General features: G+C 42.7%; 1 long non-coding RNA gene across 2 annotated transcripts in view; it reads left to right on the top strand.

Annotated features, from left to right (window-relative positions):
• The window catches only part of LOC127352141 (uncharacterized), an 82,817-nt gene extending 65,732 nt beyond the window's left edge, over nucleotides 1-17,085 (top strand). For both annotated transcript variants that reach the window (XR_007881046.1, XR_007881045.1), the window contains exon 2: nucleotides 11,261-17,085. This is a non-coding gene — a long non-coding RNA (uncharacterized LOC127352141). The remainder of the gene's footprint in view (nucleotides 1-11,260) is intronic.
• Nucleotides 17,086-17,392: the final 307 nt, after the last annotated feature.

The following is a 17,392-nucleotide window of genomic DNA, read 5'->3' as shown; positions in this document are numbered from 1 at the left end:
AAAACCACTCAGTCTAGTCTTCTAGTGAAGTGAACCTAAAAATATAAATGTAAGCATTGAATAACAGCAACATTCTCCTTCTTTATTCAACCTTTATTATGTGATACAAGTTAAAATGCCCTGAATTACATGTTTTCATACAATCTGAAAGGTCGTGCGAATGAGATCTAGAGGTTACTACTATATGTGCCAGTGTCAGTAATGCAGCAATTTTTTCCTGGCAAAGTGAAAGAGTCACTCATTGTTTGATGTACAAAGAAGAAAAAGGGAAAAATGCAGCAATTCTTAAATCCATTTTTTTTATATTTAAGAGGAATTCAGAGTTGCAGTCTTAAAAAGACATTAATGTTTCCCCTTCTGCAGCAAAATTAGCATGTCAACATGATGGTCTTATTGACATTGAAGGTATTTTTACCTTTTGTCCTGACTTCACACTCTTTGGAAGTAGAACATTCGCCAATGGAGAACAGGTTTCCTTTTTATTGCTGTGACATATAGTCAATACTCAATATAGTTCTTGACACCCTGAGGCACAATAGCAGTCACTTGTGTATAAAGAGTGTCAGCGAGTTATTTTGACCCCCTACTGTAATCATGACCTTTCCAATAACACGACTCCCCCACAGAGTCTCATTCCCTAAAGGCTCTTCCAACTAAGGGCTAAACTGCATTACTCCCAGCCAGCATTCACAGCTCAGCAGCTTCTAAACAAGCTACTGTTGACACACACTGAAGCACACATCCACACATGTATGGATGTGATGGCCAAGGACAATAAATGCCTGAACAGTGCACAAACACACACATGCATGCATGCACTCACACACAGACCAGAAAAAGACATAGACACACATGTACACATACTTGTACATGAACAAGGCTTGCATATTTAGCTTGAGGGAACATTACATGTAACCAGCGATATCATGCATAAATGAAAGGGAAAATGATATGGCATGCATTTCATTCCTTTGTAAGATTGCGTCCCCAGGTCATTGACTAAATAATTAGGCGATTGAAGTGACAGATTAAAGGCAGATTGGAAGTGACTGTGAAAGCAGGATAATGTTTCTCTAATCAGCTTGGTCGGAGAAATGCAGATTGTGAAATTTTCCAGCTACTTCCTTAGAAAAATGCATTTCACTTCTGATTAGGGATGATTAGTGTGTTGGCAGAAGAGGAGGGGGGTCAGGGCCTTATGCTCCTGGGTTCCTGGGGCCAGTGAGAGAGAGAGAGAGAGAGAAGGAGGGAGGGAGGAATGGAGCAGGATTTGGGGGCATAGGTGGAGTGCCAGCACACATAAGCAAAGAGCAAAGCCTCAGAGCATGACTGGAAATGATAGGGCTGGAAATAGTTAGAGAAAATACAAAAAATACACTGTCCTCCCAATTCAAAGAGGATGATTTAGGAGTAGATAAGCTTTTGAAAGAAGAGAAAATCACGTAAGAGGAAGCACAGGATCTCTCTGAGTCCTGTCCCATAAGGCAGGAAATGGCAGGGGGAGATCTGCCTATCGCAACGTTTCAACTGGTGGATCATTTATTCACCAGGACATGACAAATAAACCAGATTTACACTGGCTAAAAAGTCACCAGGTAGACTCTTCCCCCTGTTATGCCAAGGTAATAGTTCCTGAGCAACAGCATTACAGAAGGTTAAATGTAGAACAGATGTAAAGTATAAAATACAACATGATCAAAGCTAAGGCACTCAAGACAGATACGCCAGCAAATGATGATGAATGACTCTCTGCAGAATTGTAAGCTGCACACAAATGTAGCGAATTGCAAAGGTTGAAGTGGGGGGTGGGGGACAGCGAGAGAGGAGAGCGGACACCAGGGAGCAAAAACAGTGTCCAAACTCATTGGGATGATCCTCTGCAGAAGGCCCCCACGATTAAGTTCCTACAGCAGGAATCACAGTTCGGACAATGTGTAATTGATTTCCCCAAAGGCTCAGAGAGCACCCTTAGTGATCCCTGGGATAGCCTCGCCTGTGAAAGTTTGCTTTTCTCCCAGGCTTGCGGCCACAACTGCATGACATCATCACCTAGCACACATTTTTACTTTTATCTCTGAAAGATATATTATCCATGTGCTGGGCTCTGCTAGTGGAGATCAAAGGCAGCACTCTGTTCAGGCACCATATTAAAGTGAAACATGATTTTGCTACAGAAAAATAATCTGTTTATTTCAAGATAGATTCTGTTACATACCTGGCTGGCACAGGCATACACACAATTCAACTTGACTCGGGTGCTTTTCCACCAAGAAATATCTGTTCCAGGTGATGAACTGAAGAAAGGAAGACAACATATGTTTGCTATAATTTCTGTGGGCTGTTGGTAACAATACAAACTTTTACAATCAATAATTAACAAAGACACTGTACAAATACTTTTTCTTCAATTGCATTGCAGTGTCATTGGACTTACCAGTATGCTATGCATACAAGCAAGTATATTGCCTATACACATCAGAAGCGCAAACGCAAACACACACACACACACACACACACACACACACACACACACACACACACACACACACACACACACACATACACCTTTATCAGCACACACACAATTGCAGACATTCACATCCTCTTTAATCTCTTGACGCTCTGTCTAGGATGATCACTGGCTGGTGTGAGGCGTCACGCTCAGAGGGAAACCAGACAGAGGGACACATGTTTGTGCACTCCTAAATGAAGTGTGACCATGGTGCACCTCTGAAGCAGGGGCTGGGCTGGGGGCTATTATGGGGCCTGACAGCAGGGGGGCGCTGTGATAATTTGATGTGAACTGGCTTGATAAATCACTGTGTTGTTACCTTGGCTTTAGTATCTGTTTATGTCTCTACAAATTGAAACCCCACTGGCACAGGGCTGAGGTAGAGCCACACTCTGGCCCCCAACGATTAGTTCAAGGTGGGGAGAGTTTAGATGGCTGGCCCCTATTGGCCATCTCCCTCTTGCTGTTTTGTCTCTCCATGCTGAGGGAGAAAGCCATGGACATGTGTAAGCAATAAAGCCAAAGGTCTGCCTTCCACCACAGTCAGAGTGAAAGGAATGCAGAACCAAACTATAAAATAATAATGGGCACTGGGGCAGGGAAGAGCCAAGGGAGGGCAGAGGGCGGTGGAGAGGGGGGCATCAGAGACAGACACATCTGCAAAGGAGGTGGGAGGTGGTAGTGGTTTTGGACTGGGGTGGGGCGGGAGGGTGTTAAGGTGGGGTGGGGTCCTGAAGCAGAGCCCTCCTCTGACCCCTGGACGTGCTGTTAAAGGCAGAGCGTAGCAAGCAGCCCAGGCTGGCACCACATCAAAAGGCTGACAGATGAAGGGCAAAGGTCAGTTTGACCTGGGCGCTAAGCTGCTGCTAAGCCTCTTAAAGCCAGAGGAGAGGTGCAGTAACAGGAAGAGAGAGGCAGAGAGAGAGGGGGGAGAGACTGAGAAGGAAGGAAGGGAGTAAGTGAGACTAAGAGCAAGGAATACCATTCACAACTCCCTCCTCCTCTGTGATAATCAAAGCAATGATAAAAAAGCCAGTCATGTAGACAGTAAATACAGATGCACAGAAGTCAGAAGAGATAACATTAGGTACCTTGTGCGGAATCGTCGCGCAAGGGGCATACTTCATCTTAAGCTAATAAACCAACATCCCCAAAGCCTGTTTGAAGCAGGTTTTCATAATCACCGAAAATAAACTACAATCAGGACAATGAGACAGACAGATGGAGTCCTGAGGCATTTATCTGCTTTAAACATTTTCCCTTAGAAGCCACCAACTTATCATGAGCTTGTCAACACAGTGACACCATTCTTTCAAATGAAACGCTAATGCGCTGATCTGAGCACACAGCGCCAGTATCTGTTCACGAAATCTGAGGCTTGATCAAAAGGTTCGGTACATCCAGTTCAGTGTATACCTCGACAAATAAGTGGAAATCATCACAAGTACTCACATAACAAGGATACAAACACAGCGGAGCGGCTTCCAACCAGAGGAGGTATGACAAAGCAAAGCAAATAACACCATGAGGGGGGAAACGGCAGATAGGTATGAAGCAGAGATGAAAAAGAGGGAGAAAAACACAACAAGAGAAGAAGTAAAACTTTGAAAAAGTCCAACTGATCTCCTGAAAGGAAGTGGACATGTTCCACAATGCAACAAGACAGGAAATGCCTACTGTGGGGAAAGGCCTCCCCCCTGGACGCCATTAAGGGAATGCATGAAATTAATAGTGACATCATGTTGCTTTGTCAACAAACGCAGGTTGATTGATGAAGACAAACGGTCAGGGTGATAGCCAGTTGTTGGCTTTCCCTAGGAGATGCCATTTTCAGCCAGCCTCTACTTACAGCTTGTGAAAGGGATATGGGCTGTCTAGCCGGCTCTGTTCCAATGCCACTCCTGTCACTCAAACTCACTCTGGGGTTGTTTTCGACACATGTGTAAGGTGGCTGTAAGGATTTCAACTGAAGAGCTGAAAAGATAATATATTTCACGTGTAGCCTAATGATAGCATTCTGACATTTATCATCGTGACGGAAAAAATGGTAAATGCAACTATGTTGTATTTGAATGCTGAGTCTGTTTTTGCTACTGTACATCTAGCAGTGAAATTGCAGATCAGCTAAATACTACTTGCGTCACTCTATCCTTCCAAGCGTGTAGGAAAAACTACGGTGACTGCAAAACATGAGAAAAACGTGACAGGCCCTATCTAAGGCCAGTGCCCAGCATTGTGGGCTACTGTAGAAACATGGAGGAACATGGTGGACTCGTTGAGTTCCAGATGAAACCCAGGGAGTTTCTTAAAAGCCCCTGCAAACATGTAATCAGACATATACAATAGTCTGCTTGGAGAAATAGTGTTTGTCTGATATGTTTTTTTTCTGCAAAAGTACAATTTCCACATTAAAATCCTTAGAGGATCTGCTGCTTCCACCTCATTGAAAATTCCAGAATCTATGAATATGCTAATTTCATGTTCATTTCTGAAGTTGCTGGACATAAGATGTCTCCTACTTCATTGTAAATCCCATTTTCAGTGTGGCTTCAAGTTAACATCACAGTTGTATAAGTTGCATACTGGACCAGAATTGACTTCCAAACTATTTGACTATTTGTCATAAGAAGTGCTCACAGGCCCCAGTTAAAATCAGATTTTCAGTAAGCACAGAAAAACTTCAGCTTTCAACTTTCAGCAAATGAATGTGAAAACATCCTTCTAGTGTCAAGCTCTGCACACACACACCTTTCTGCACAGTGAAGCTCAAACATCCAACTGTAGGAACAAGAACAAAAACATATTTTTGACTGGAGGGGGACTTTAAGCCAGGTAGGATGTATAATACCACCAGACACATTCTTAAGGCATACTGACCAGCAGCCTGAACCATCTCAACTGCTCAGCTCCTTTTACCAAATAAGTACCGTGGCTCTACTCCAAACTCCTTGCAGATATCTACACTCATAACCCTGTCCATAAGGGTTAGTTCAGACACCCTGCACAGGAAGTACATTTTTCAGTCATTACCCCGAGCTTATGACCATAGGTGAGAGCTGGACTTTAGACTGACTCATATATTAAAGGCCTGCATTAGTGTGGACCCCGCACCAATCCACCCGTCTATCAAGCTTTTGAACTACCTCAGTGACCTCTGCCAGAGAGATGCAGAGGATTCCACCTAATCTTCCAGCTCTACCTCCACTTTGGTTGTGTCTATCAGATTCAGGAGTTCCTCAAATATCTCCTTCCACTGCTGGACTATAGACGCAGGTGGGTTCAGCAGTTTCTTCATACTGAAAACAGCCCTGGGTTAGGCCCAGTATCATCTCCCTGAGTCATCTGATTGTTTCCCATTGACTCTTTGAGCTAATATAAAAGTCCTTCATGGCCTTCACAAATTGTCAGCTGATTTAGGAGTTCCTTGGGTTTTATCTTGAGGCTCCCCACAATGTCTGTGCCCACCAGAAGGTTTATCAGTTGCTACGACATCAGGCTCTGACAACCTTCTGCTTACAGTTGTTATTAGTGGAGGGTTTAAACATGACCCCTTTGTATTCTATATCCCCAACTTCCTGCAGGATTTAGGAAAGGTTTCTGAACGTGAGAGTCAAGGAGATTATAGACAGAGGCCTCTGCCAGGAGTTCACCTTAACTACATTGTCATTGGGTTCATCATGTGAACCCCAGTCTTTCCGGCATCTTCCCCAGCATCTGATCCAGCTTACCATGAAATGGTAATTTGACAATTAAGGTGTCAGCTTTGCTCATTTGTTCATCTCTGTGTCCAAGACAGCCGATCTGACATTACTACAAAGTTAATCATCAGATTTGTTTTATTGTGTTCTATTACTACGTGCGTTCTTACATAACCTTGAGATCATACTTGTATAATACATATCTAATCCTTCTTTATAGCATTGCCAATGCTACTGAATTCTAAACCCTTCAACTTACTTTTAATGGCTTACCTTAGTACTGTGACTGCTGCAGTAATAACACAACTTGCACAAGCTGTGTTAAAAGAAAACCTCTTTCATTTTATAACATTTAACTTTTATTTCACTTCTTCCCCTCACACACTAAATACAAGCCACATTTTGGGTATTGCATTTCACCAGACATGGAAACATCACTTTTTCCTCAAGGTGCTGTTGTTACTGAGTTTCAGTGATATACAACTGTTTCCATTCATCTCAAATTCTATGCAGCTGTTGAAAGAACTTTACTTTGATTTAGTAAATATCTCTGCACATCTAGTGTTGTGAGCATCAAAGGTACGTAAGCAGATATCAAAGCGTCCTCCTGGATCATCTATCCTTGGCAGCTAGACTGTACTTTCCATATCAAGTGTGAAGCAGAGTTACAATGTAGAAATAAGACTGCGAACCTTTTACTAGGGCTACAACAACTTCAAACTGAGACGGCCATTCTGGGCCTCACTTGCAAGATGTGCTGGAATGTTAGACATATTACACTACAGCGATAAAAGGCTCACACATTATTCTGGTATATAATATGAAAAGAGAAAAATGTTGGAAAAACATTTGAAAGAGAAATATACATAAAGTGGAACCAAGTCTATCAAGTCGAGGGGCAACTGTCAACTGTGGAAGATGGTGAGTGTTAACTTACTAATTATGGGAAAGAGTTGTGACAATGACCTAGTGGAGAAATAGGACTGAAGGGCCTGCACTTTACTAGATGCCTTCTGATAGTGAAATTGGTGCCACCAGTGTGTTGCACATGCTAAACTGTGCCACCATCTGCTTTGAGACCTGCGACCAGCCCAAACCACAGGACAGTGGCTGAAACACACAACTCAAGATGGCAGCCGGTCCGCAAACACAAGCCACAAAGCTACTCTGACTCTTAAGGATGTAGGGCTGAAATATGGAGCCGCCAAAGGTGTGACATGGTGACACAAACATTTGAGCTTTTGGGATAATGCCAGCGAGCCTCAGCCAAGCAGGATATTGCCCGTATGGCCATCCTACTAAGACTTTGCAACTGCATTTGATATTTCAAAGACAGCTAAAGGAAGAAGCTGGCTGCAAGTTAATAACAATATAGGATGGCAAAGGAGCAAACTGCTCCATTTTTGTTCATGTCCACATGCTGGTATGGAGGAGATCACTCAGCCGGTCCCACAGGTATAAGATGTTCTCAGTTGTAGTTTCATGGACAAATAACAAAGATCCAACATCAGATAAAGGCATTTGGCTCTTCGGAACAGAGTGGGAAGCCCAGTGCAGCACGAGAGCCTGTCCTTCACTAGCGGAACCATTCTCCACACTTGGCACTGACATAAAAGCAGCTTCTACTCCACTGAAGTACTCACACATACATAGACACAAAGACAGACATGCACGCACACATATATGCATGCCCGCACACACATGCACACAACCTCACGCACACACAATGCAGGAAGTATGCCTGTCACGGACAAGCAGGGAAGGGAGGCAGCAAAAACAACTTTCTGTCGACAGGAATAAGAAAAACAACAGTTGAAAGGGGGTCTGCATGAGAGAGAGCGCGAGACAAAGGCATTCACTCCGTCAGAACTCATCAGTCTGCAGAGGGAAAATATGTAAGGGAGATGCAACCATATGAGCGCTGTCACTGTCCTCCTGAACACAAGACAGAGGGGACAGGCTGGTGGAGAGCGAACCGAGAGCCATGGAAACCATCTTCCACATCAACAGAGACACTGGCAGGTTGCTGAGGTTTAAACATGTCTGGGATACAGGTATACACAACGGTCTGTGGACTTGATAGAGGTGTAAACACAAGACTTAAACAAACTTTCTTTAGTAAATGAGCAGGCATTATGAAATGGGGGTTTTTAAAGCTTGGTAATGATGTTTCTTTGCCCAAAGGCACAGGCTTTGCTAAAGAGAAACAGACAGAAGAGAAACACATTGGAGAGCTAGTCAGTGAGGGCCAGATTACCCTAAGGCCTCCAGGGCCACTCTCCAGAAGAGAAGATAAAAGAGCTTATTAATAGCCCTTAGATTTACATGCACTAAGTGGATGTTTATGTTGGAACTTGCTGCTTATGTGTGAACATCCAACAACTGTAAACAGTGCCATTCAGGTCCCATTTCCTTTACATCATTGATATTGTTTCAACTCACAAAATAGGCGGCCAGAGTTCAAAAAACATCATTCGGGCTTTATCTTTTAAGTGGTTCCACAGTTTGGTCTCCCCAAGGCGGTAATCAAGAAGCTTCATTGTGCACTTCCTCTTCTGCCTCTTCACGTTACGCTGACTTCAGTATAAACAGCTGAAAAGGACCAACCGACAGAAGCACTGTTGTGTTAGTTTGGCAGCTTGGCCTACAGGACGTAGCGCTACTAATTCATACAATTCTTATTTGCACCACTAGAGGTGACAACCTCTCTTTTTCCCCAAACCTTTATTTGTACAAAGAAACAGCCACTTGGTTCAACTGAAAACCTGATGTGACTTGCTTAACGCCATTGTGAGAATTCCACTATGTATGCTGTGTGCCGTCTGAATGTAACTACAGTCAGACAAACATTTCCATTAAATAGTGGATTACAATACTCCGGAATAAATAGAAACCTATTTGATTTTATCCACCCCTTGCAACGGTTATGTAAAGGAAAGGTTAAAGTAAAGGTTATGACCAAAAACATTATACCGTTATATTAAAACACTGGGAAGCCCCTCATCAACCACATGAAAGAGAGGCACTCAGGAGGAGTGGGGTTCATTGGGAAGCATACCGCGCATGTCCGTAACCCCCACTGCCTTTTATTGGACAAATATAAAATTAACAACAGTCAAGAGCTGTAATGGTGAGCCAGGCTGCTTCCAACACAAATTTCCAATTTGAGGTCAGCTGTATGGTCCTATAAAAGTTTACAGGACTACTTAAAGAAGAGCTGTCACTTTACAAGAAACAAACTTTTCTAATTAATCATCACACTAATAACCCCTGGTCTTTTAATGCGCTTCAAGTCTAATGCATGGCCCTATTAAAGGTAGAGAGAAGGCAAAGCCCAAACTAATGGCTATTGACATAAATCAATAAAAACGCTGCTGTTAAATGTTCCTTTCTGGGGCAACTAATAATAAGACTGTAAAAGTACAATGCACACCAAAGAGAAGTGACCTAGCTTTTAGCATTAAATTTTATACTACCCTTCCACTCATGTTAAAATCTGTAACTTGTCAAAATGTACAATGGGGGCAACAGCACAGGGAGTGCCAATAGTAGAGCTGGCTGCAGACTATTAAGACCATTAAAAGAGAGAGAAAAACTTTGGCAAACAAAAGTTAAACATGGCAAAAATGTGGACTGGGCTAACAGAAAATTGGGGGATATTGAAAGATAAGATCTGTCAAAATTTTGTTAGATATTAGCACATTCGTTTACAAAACTGTTTCAATTTTTTCATCTGTCTTTTTAAAATTTTAATTTAATTTCAAATTTTTCCTTGTAATGTAAACAAAGGATTTTGGAATTAAACCTGTCATATGTAACAGATCCATTTAACATCTAGAACACGTGGACAGGGAGCGTGGAGGTGTTAATGGACTGGTTGACACAAGCATCATGTTCGGGATTCCAGGCTGGAGTGTTCTCTAAGTGTGTAAGGACATTGCAGCTTTGTTCTGCCAGGACTTCAAAGGGACAACCCGAGCTATTTGAACAATGACTCCCATCTATATATAGAGGAAGTGATGGACGAAGAGAGACGGACATGTATGAGGTCACCGTCAGAATGCAAGGAGCATTCATGCCAACATCCATCAGGTGATGAAAGAAGTGCAAATACTTCTTCCCTGCCAGTGTAGGGTCAGTGACTGTCTTCTGAATATGCCCTCCGCCAAACCACTAAGAGGACTAAGTCACCTTTAAATACGGACTCAGTCATACCTCACCTTCCCAAACAAAGAAAGCAGGGCAGCTTTTACCTGCTTAAGCCCTGTCCATGGAGCCACAGCAGGGTCGGGTCCTGTAACATGTGGGACCTCTCCTAGATAAGATCACAGGGAGATTAAGCTCCTGTATCAGGGATTAGGCTAAGTTTGTTTTCTCTCATTTGAACTTGGGTGGGGATAGTCCCTGGGCCTGCACCCCCAGGCCTGGGCATAATGCCATTAGTGGTGTTTTGTTGACAGCAGGCAACGGTAAATGAGGCCCCGCTTTAATCAGCGGCATGCCGGGCTGGTGTCAGAGTTCCCCCATGTCTCCCAGGTGAAAGATGAGCAGGGAGAGAGGTGTTGTCTCCACGTTAATTAAAACTGCTCCCCTCACGCGAGGACTCAGCGCTGCTAACGCCAACCCGCCCCCTGAAACCACGGCTGTACTCTCAGCATAAACACTAGCCATTAGCCAGAAGAGCAGAGAGGGGGCAAGCAGCAAGGGGTGTAATTAATCAGACTAAGATCATGTTCTAACCACTTAAAAGCAAGAGGGGGGCATTTATCTGCAGGGAAAACAGGTCTGTTTTGGTTTACATGGCAAATGAAATGTATAGGAGGTGGTTATTTCAGAAAGTCCCTCATGTTAACAATGGATAACAGGAGGGGAGAGTGAAATACTTTTCTTTCTTATGTAAGGCCTTGTTTTTGGGCTAATGATATTTGCTTAATACTAATGATGTAAGATTTCAGATGCCATTTGCATCTCCATTTTTAGCCAACTCTCAGCACAATGTGAGCTTTAATTGCCTCATCCTCTCTCTTTTTCTATTTCTTTCTCATAACAGTACAGCACAGTCCATGTCGGAGGGACAGGAGACATTGTCCCAGCAGCTTTGCTATTTACCCAGAAATCCCATCCTCCACAGCGGCTTCCTGTTCCCTTGAAGTGAGACATCCTTTCCTGGGGGATCAACTGGATGAACCAGACACAGAGATGCGGATGCTGCTTTAGCCTGGCCATGCCCAGTTACAATAACACCTTCATGCTGTTGTCCCAGCAGCCCGCCCTGATACACCAGCCCCATCTCAGCCAGGAGCACCAGGCAGGAGGCCTGCTGCGCCCTCGATCTGGCCTGGGCGGATGAGACAAAGAGTGCTTGCTGTAGGGTGGGTAGGTGGGATGGAGGGGGTTAGATGGGGGAGTCCCTCGCTTCCCTCCCATACACTATGAAACCTCCCAGCCTCTGATGCAAATGAGGTGGTGGGGGCAAAGAGAGAAAAACAACATGAAGGGAAAACGGACACAAAAGGAGGGATGGGAGGGGAGAAGGCCTCCTAAAGCAGCACAGCACTGTGGGCCTTTTCAAATCACAGCAGCAGTGAGTGTCAATCAAGCGGTCAACGTTAACAATGTTAGGCCAGAACAAGCAGGGCTAATGTCCTCTTTGCTCTGCCCAACCCCCACCACCAGCACCTCCCCAACTCCCCACCTTCCACAAACCCCTTGTGACCACATGAATCTGACTAGTGACAGCTCGCCATCCTGTAATTTGCCAATTTGCACGCGTGTCAAAAAGCCAGACCATAGTGAATTATAGCCACAAAGTGGGGATAGGCCGAAAGAAGTGCAAGAGATCTGCGACACAGGGGAGGATAATGGAGATGACGGGGGAAACAGCAGGATGAAATAGATTTGAGTGAAGGCTGCTTTCATAGTGTGTGTGCCTCCTTCATAGTGAACATTTGACTCTTGATTTTTGCATAACACAGCCTGGTGGGCCTTGTTCACATGCCTTGTGTATTTGAATGTGTACGAGATTGCGTGGGGACGATTGTGATGTATGCATTTGTTTATGTGTGTGTATGAGTGAGCAAGACTGTCTTCTCTGACAAGACCATGTGTGCCATTTGTCTTATGAGCACCGGTGTGAGAAGTTGAACGAGTCTATCTGCAACTGCTGCGCAGAAAAGTGGGGGATAAGGGTGATTATCCATGGCTGAGCCATTAATCTTGAGCATTATCAACACCTTGCTGGTGCAATCTGTGTTTCAATCCAACAGTCCATTAATACTTCTCCACCAGTGTTTAGCTGTGGTTTACAGTGAAGACCATACAGGGCTATAGCAACTAAAACACTACTCACATAAAAGATATCCCTAACACAGTCAACTGCTTACAGATAACCAAGACATATAAGGGAACAGAGCCAAAGACCTCATATTTTTCCCAGTGGAAAAGGAAATATACCTTTAATGTTCACATGTGCATGTCCAAATACATCCCCGCACACATTCACGCTCTAACACAAGAAAGAACCATGAAGCCTTTATAAATCTCTATCAGGAAGCCAGCCAACCTCTCTGCCCATTGCTGGTGAAAACCATATAATAGTCTAAGGAACCAGAAACACATTTTCTGGATAGTTGGCAGCAAATGTCCCATAATGGTTTGGGCTGGGTAACTTTCTAAATGTTATTTTTATTGTTGGGTCTTAAAGGTAGAAGGGGAAAAAATGGCTGACAAATGCACATACACCCTGAAAAGCCTTCAATTGTGTTCTCTGTTATGTATGTAAAACAGAACAGATGAGAGCAGTTGTGGTGCCACGAAACCCCAGCCCACACAAACATATGCTGACAACCAAAATAAACAAAACTGTTTTGTACTTATACCCAAAAATAACAAGTCAGCATCGTCACATTCACATGAAGTCATGTCTTACAAAGCCCCCAAAATTACAAGTTATCATTGCAACATGTTATTTGGCAATGCAGTGGCTGAGTCTGCCCTTTACACTTGTTTAACAATATTTTACGTCTCCAAAACAATCCCGATCACTGATTAACATCTGACAAAGGGGTACTCTCAACTGCAGGAGATCCTCAAACCATCCGTGAAAGTGAAAATGAGAAGCAATTCTGTTAAACACTCCACATTATGATGGCTATTTACCACACCATTGTAACTCTAAAGGGTGGACCTTTAAATGTCTTACAAAGTAATCTTGCCTCGGGTACAGTTCACTGAATTCTCTACTGCTGGCCCTACAATCTGTCTTGCGTTACTTGCCTTCCCAAGTGTGTGTTAGAGGGCTGAGAGGAGGACAAAGCTGACATTGCGCGTGGCTTTTCAAAGTAGTGTCATTTACTCATGGGTTAGGACGTCACATGACCACTGAGCATGATGGTTCAGAGTGTTTGTGCTGAGTGTAGTTAAAGCGGGCCTGTGTCTTTGGGGGCTTGAGCCCTGTGTTGTGCACAGCCCTTAATATTTTAATAGTGTACAGTATGTGCAGGCCAGAACTGTGTGTTGGCTTAAGAAGACAGAAGGTGAAGGATGACTGTAAAATTACTGATCGGTGTCACAGGTAGCAGTAAGCGAGGCTTTGAGTGGTCAGCACCAGGTCAGCACGAAGTCACTCAAGTGTTGCAGGAGGATCTCCACTTGACAGAGATGCAGTAACACTACTGACATTTTCATCCTGAGAAGGTAGGTTTAGTTTATTAGTTCTTTTAATTTTCAAATAAGGAGAAATAAAAAATAATAAAGAAATAAGAAATAAGTAAATTACCAGTGGAATCTTTAGCTACGATAATATTCCCTGGTGGCAAGGGTAAGTCATCGTAGAACTGTTTGATAGCACTGTGCAGTTTAATCGATGAGGTTTGAGACTTCAGAGGCCTGACCAAATGCTGATGGTTTTTTATTTATTTATAACCTGTGTGCACCTCTCAAGGATGCTAATGTACCCCATAATATTAGAACAGGTACCCAAAAATATTATTAATACTTTAAATTCCTCATAAACATAAGATTGTCGCTCAGATTGTCATACTGTACTCCATAATAACAAATTAGGTACCTGTAAACTTACTTAGTCCACTTATTCCCTTGTAACTACATGTATGTGTCAGTACATACTGTCCTGGTACACTGTTAGTACTTAAATGGCACTGTACATTGTTAAGAGTTATGCTGTGTGTTGCAAGCATTACCTTATTGTTTTAAATTCTCCAATATTGTTGTAATTATTTCAAACAAAAGTCAGGTATGGAGAAGTAATAGACTAATAATGAGCTACTGTGACAGACAGAGAAAGCCTGCACAAACATAGTTATGAGAAAGTTTCACGTTGAAGTGCATAGAAAGTCTACATTTAACTGTTGAAATAAAAGAAAAAAACACAAACAGGGAGCTAGTTATCCTCATATCACGCACACTTTGACACACATAAAACAGCATTACCAACCGTAGCTCTGCCCCTCATATATTTTTTACTCTTACTGCATGTCCTAACAATAAATATCTCCCTTCACCCACAATGTCAGGCTGCAGGTTGGTTTCCTTCGGTGTAATTGATGTGAAGGTTCTGCTGAAACCAACCCTGCACGCATTTCGAAGAGGTGAGCAGGAAATCGGGCCATCAGAGGCGGAACGCATTCCTATCACGCAGCTCAGGTCAGAACCTCTGGTAGAGTCAGGATTTGTAGCTTAAAGGCTGTCAGAAATGATCACTTTGCTCTGCAACTGCACCCACACCCTGACACAGCCCCTTCTTTTGTTAAGTTAAAGGATGTACCCCAACAGATTTGGTGACCTGCTGTCTCCCTCGCTCGGCCAGTTCTGGTCTAGGCTAAACACAGTTCAGCTTGTGGAGGCAGTGCATTGCTGTTGTACAGGGGGAAAGAAAGGCAGAGTTACTGGATATTTCCCAGGGAACCAGGGTGGAGAATCAGTTTCCATTTCACCGTGACCTTTCTCTGGTCCCAATGGTGGTCAGCTCCACCACTACCTCCTTCCTCTCACATCCCCACTGAGCAGCCTCCGCTCCACTGCTGTCTCTCTTTTTTTCGTTTGTCAACCTATCCATCTCACATTTTTTGCTCAGATAGGACAGAACAGCACCCCCCTAGACCCCCACCAACAAAGAGATCAAATTCCCATAGCTCATCTGTCTTCTCATCAGCTGTTTACACCGATTTAAATGTTAGCATTGCACACAGTGCAAATGCGTAACTAATATGCAACTGATGAATACTAGGAAAATTACATCTAAACAACTCCATATCAAATTAAGGACCACCAACTACATCTAAATAAAGCTGTAATTGCAGTGAATTTTTCCCCTCAGGATGGGAGTCATCCATTTCCAACACCCAAGCTATTCTTAGTGTCTGTTAGTATTGTTTTCAGCCACCAAATGATACTTTCATATTAAAACGTGTGTGATGACTTTCTCTTATGCCAACAATGCTGGGAAGCTGTTTGTCACCCGGCTGACCGCACAAAGTCTGACACACTCTGGACACACCCTTACTCTTACCACTCCTACAGTAACCATTTATATTTACCTTTTCCACTTATATTTTAGGTACACACAGCAGTTTGCAGTCATATCCTGTGAGAGGCAGATATTAAATGTATGCAAGTGTCAAAACCACCCTGGCAATAAGTAACACATAACTATAATCTAAAACTTTCTTAAAATGGTTCTCCTAACACTTTTGCATCTCACTAAAGACATTTTCCTGTCATAGGAAGGGATGCACAAAAACAAAAGCAATCCAATTAGGCTCAGTGGAAATCCCTGATTAAAATCTGGCAAGAGGAAACATAAAAAAAATACACAATAAAACTGAGAAAATGAGTCAGAGTGCTTGAACAGTCAGGTGTGGGATAGCAATGCCAGCTCAGTCCCAACCTTCAGGGTATCACCAGAATGTTACCCTGTTCATGACATTCATGACAGTGATATCAGTAGAGTTGTGGAGTGACCAGTCACAGACATAATCCATAATTAAGCACTTTTCTTTTCAAAACATTGTCACAAATAAAAAACATATTCCTTAAAGTTTGAGCAGGTTAAAAGAAAAGCAAAGTTTCAACAAACAATAACCCCTTTTCAGTCAACCTGGATGAGAAGTCCCAAAGAATCATGGAAAGTTTGAATGTCCAACATGGAAACTGACTGACTGAATCAATCAGCTGAGGAGGACTGTGTGATCTGGTTCAAAAGCTCTAGAGCATCTTCCAAAATGGACCTACGGGTGAGGTTGTTTTCTCAATTTCCAAGGTCAAGAATGAATTTTGAACTTAAGCAAAATACAACTTGGCAAGTTCAACTGTTAAATCAAACGACATTTCTGTCCATTTCTATTTTGTGATTTTGCTGATTTCTCATTTTTCAAATATGTTGACGTGATGGACACAGGGGGATATATGTACTAAAATAAATGCTGTTTGTGTGTCATCTGAGACACATTCTGCTTTCTGTCAGTGTATTGCACCTCACCTCTTTCTGCTTATGAATGTAAGGAAAGATCACACAAATGGGAGGTGGGGGGGGCATAACGAGTGTGGTTAATTGCAAATTCCACTGGATTTACTAAGGTCTGCTCAATTTGTAAGGTCACTTTTGCGTGAAGCAGGTGCAAATTTAAACATCTATATTAAAGGACTGCTGTGGCCCGTCCTATTGAAATCTCAGTGACAGCAGACAAAGACTAGGTGTATCATGAAATGTGTGTGCACACTCGATCAGTTTAGGAAAATAAATAGTAGTTTAAATAAATTTAAAAGACAGAGAGCAGAACCCACAAATACATCAAACATAAAGGAGGTGACGATTTGTAACTGCATATGTGGTCATTAAACTTTCTTGTTCACTGAGCTGCTGTAGTAATTAGACTCTTTGAAGACATTTACATTGAACTCACTTGTAATCTTTGATAAGCATTCTTTTCTTTTGTACACACAGTACTTTTATATAGTGGTATCTTTTGTCATTTCTTTAGAGGTTTAACTCCCACTGCAATAATTGTACAAACTTTTCTATGAATTAATTTGGCTATCGTTATACTTTTATTAATTCTATACACTCAAGTCAGTTAATGTTGAATTGTGGCTCTCGTAAATCGTTGTGAATATAATTATCTATGGATTACTACATTTCATTTCTTTGCTTACTGATCGTAGA

The sequence above is a fragment of the Dicentrarchus labrax genome, unplaced genomic scaffold (genome assembly GCF_905237075.1).
Source record: "Dicentrarchus labrax unplaced genomic scaffold, dlabrax2021, whole genome shotgun sequence".
Taxonomy (NCBI): domain Eukaryota; kingdom Metazoa; phylum Chordata; class Actinopteri; family Moronidae; genus Dicentrarchus; species Dicentrarchus labrax.
This window is presented reverse-complemented; position numbering and strand designations above follow the sequence as displayed.